A 3,497-nucleotide genomic window follows, 5' to 3' on the forward strand; every position below is an offset into this window, starting at 1 on the left:
TTGGCATTCTTCAGTCTAAAATTAATGAATACAGTTATATTTTTGTTTCTTAGTTTTTATCTTACATATAATAATTCATTCATGTTTTATCTTATTGTACACCGCAATTCACAAAATCTTGATGAAAAAGTGTTTTGTTTCCACTATTGTTACCAAAATCTTGAATCATATAGTACATTTCTTCTATGCAATTTCAAATTTAAATAAATAGTGACCACACCAACCTACTACAAAAACAAGAAACACCTCTTTTTGGTAGGGTCTCAACAAGCCCTAAAAATCCTTAAATCGACACACACGTAGTACATAGTATGTATGGTGTCCTTTCTTACCATTACACACACAGTCGGTGTGTGTTTCTATGTGAGAGAAAAGCAACAACGAAAGAGAAAGAGAAAGAAAACCCAATATTTTTTCGTATTTCACTTTGGTAAACCCACACTAAAACCTCTTACATGGCATCTGTTCATCTGCTTCTTCTTTTTAACCTGTTCTTCATTTTTTGTTTATTTTTTCAATCAAGATCTTCACTTACATCAAAAAATGCAATTTTACCACTCAAGATTAAATCAGTTTCATCTAGCATCTACATACAACCACCAAAGAAGCTCCCTTTTCAACATAATGTTTCTCTCACCGTCACCCTCGCCGTCGGATCACCTCCACAGCCGGTTACCATGGTCCTCGACACCGGCAGCGAGCTTTCATGGTTTCACTGTAATAAAACACCAACCACACCTCTGTCGTACGATCCATTACATTCCAAATCCTACACCCCTGTTCCCTGTAGCTCCCCCATTTGCATGACCCGAACCCGAGACTTCACTGTCCCCGCTTCTTGCGACCCGAAAAAACTCTGCCACGCTACTCTCTCCTACGCCGACGCCACTTCCGTCGACGGCAATCTCGCCTATGATACCTTCCACTTCACGGATTCGGACCTTCCCGGAGTAATATTCGGTTGCATGGATATGGAATCAAGCTCTAACCAAGATGAGGATTCGAAAACAACCGGGCTAATGGGTATGAACCGGGGGTCGTTATCTTTTGTGACCCAAATTGGGTTCCCAAAGTTCTCGTATTGCATATCGGGTCAGGATTCCACCGGCGTATTACTGTTCGGAGAATATAACATCTCTCTGCTCCGGCGGCCGTTAGCTTACACATCCATGGTTAAAATGTCAACGCCGTTACCGTATTACGACCGGGTGGCATACACGGTTCAGCTTGAAGGAATCAAGGTTGCGGGTACGGTTCTACCCTTGCCGAAATCCATATTCGTACCCGACCACACCGGAGCCGGTCAGACAATGATAGATACGGGTACCCAGTTCACTTTTCTTCTTGGACCTGTTTACACTGCTCTGAAAAACGAGTTCTTGAAACAAACTAAGAATGTATTACGGGTGTATGAGGATCCGAACTTCGTGTTTCAAGGTGCAATGGACCTTTGTTACCGGGTTGAACGGAGTCGAGTCGGGTTGCCCGTGTTACCTAGTGTGAGCATGATGTTTCGGGGCGCCGAAATGGTTATTTCGGGTCAGAAGCTCCTGTTTAAAGTGGCGGGTGTAACCAAGGGTGGTGATGACATACATTGCTTTACGTTTGGGAATTCAGATTTGTTAGGAATTGAAGCATACATCATTGGACATCACCATCAACAAAATATGTGGATGGAATTTGATCTTGCAAACAATCGGGTCGGGTTTGGTGAGGTTAGCTGTGATTGTGTAAGTCAAAAGCTTGGAATTGACTTGTAAAAAGACTTGATATGGCTTCTCTCAACCGTTGGATCATAGTGTCGCTCTCATGATCATCTTATACATTTACTCTTTGATTAATGTTTCGTATACTTGTTCCACATAATGTACTAAACTAACTCTCTTAAAACGACAAAATGTAGACAAATACACAAAAAAATGATATAAAACATACAAATTAAAGTATATAAACAACACATTTTATGTCAAATTTCTCTTGAAAATAAATCTGGCTATGGTGAGGGTGGTTTGGTCAGTTTGTTGGTTTAGGTGGGTAGGAGGGTTTAGCCGAGATGTTGGGTTTGGGTGAGGACTGAGGAGGGCTGGGGGACCAACCAACTAAATATCTTCTCTTCTTCTGACAAAATTCGCTTCACTTAAATTTTGTATCCACAGTCCACTGACTTGTATGTTGTTTTGAGTTGTTTTCACACGTGATCCGCTTCATTTAATTGATATAAAATACTTTACACGCATACCAGATTTATTGGTATGTGTATTTTTACAGTTGGGACCCGTAAAATAGAACCACACTCTATATCAGTATATTGTCTTTGTTATCTTGATCGGGTTCCTATAAAATGGGGTTTGGAGGTGAATGGCGTGGATGGGTCCACAACATTAGAATCTTTCAACATTTTTTTTAAATAAAAAAGTAAATACATTAAATTTTTAAGATCTGAATTTTTAAGATATTGTTTTATTGGAATCTTTGAATTTTTATGTTGAATTATAAAATTGATCCTTTTAGCCTTTTTTTTTTGTTGAATTCAATATTTTTTTTTTGTTTATAAGACCACCGAACCAACTCCTTTGATATATATAACATGAGACAAAATAGAATTTTCAAAATACAATGCTCTAATATGAAGATGTGAAATTATGATACTATGAAAATAGCCTTAAATGTATGCTTATATGGATCACATTATATGTATACAACTTGATTCATTTACACATCTTGACAGTATAAACTGTTTCTTGATTAAAAAAACCCAATAGTTATTCCAAACTCTTTTTTGAAAAAAAAAACTTTCTTCTTTAAAATTCCAAAAGAAAACCAAAATACCCCCTAAAACTTTTCTTGCACCCAACCTTCAAACCATTAAACCAGCTCCCTTTTTCCTCACGCCATCCAAAGTCTCGATGCTTCATGCAATCTAGAACAATCCAGTCGCACTTGATAATAACAAAGAAAAGACCATTATACCCTTTATTTTTATTTTCGCACCAGGTCATCCAATATATTTTATCTTCAATTAAATAAATTATCTTAAAGTGTAATAAAACACAAAAATCTCTATGCCTTAACAGGTCTATATGACTACAACTAATAGCAAAACATAATCATGTTTACTAATTTTACCAATGTAAACCACAATCATATTTTAGACTATTTGATGATGTTAGTGTTAGAAACTGGGGATGAAAAGAATTACTTGAATTCTCTGAAAGTCGTGAAATACTATCAAATTGAAGTATTTCGATGATACAAAATCGAGCACTTAATTGGATAAAATTCAAAGTTCTCAAAAGAGAGAACGTTGGTGAAAATGTTCTTCAAGTGTACCAGAAAATAACCAAAAATGGGTATATGATTTTCTTGTCTGAAAATTATCACATGACAGTTTAAAACTGCCACCAAACCAACAAAATTGTCACAAAAAAAATAATAATAATAAAACTGATTTTAAGATAAGGGTCAAAATGTATCGGATTTTTATGCATTTTTGATAT

At 36.5% G+C, this 3,497-nt stretch overlaps 1 pseudogene; it reads left to right on the top strand.

Moving 5' to 3' along the window:
- Positions 1-265: 265 nt before the first annotated feature.
- On the top strand, positions 266-2,265 carry LOC145088489 (aspartic proteinase PCS1 pseudogene; annotated as a pseudogene).
- The last annotated feature ends 1,232 nt before the right edge of the window (positions 2,266-3,497 follow it).

Source organism: Lactuca serriola, chromosome 2 (assembly GCF_051521515.1).
Source record: "Lactuca serriola cultivar US96UC23 chromosome 2, Lser_US96UC23_V15, whole genome shotgun sequence".
Classification (NCBI taxonomy): Eukaryota; Viridiplantae; Streptophyta; class Magnoliopsida; order Asterales; family Asteraceae; genus Lactuca; species Lactuca serriola.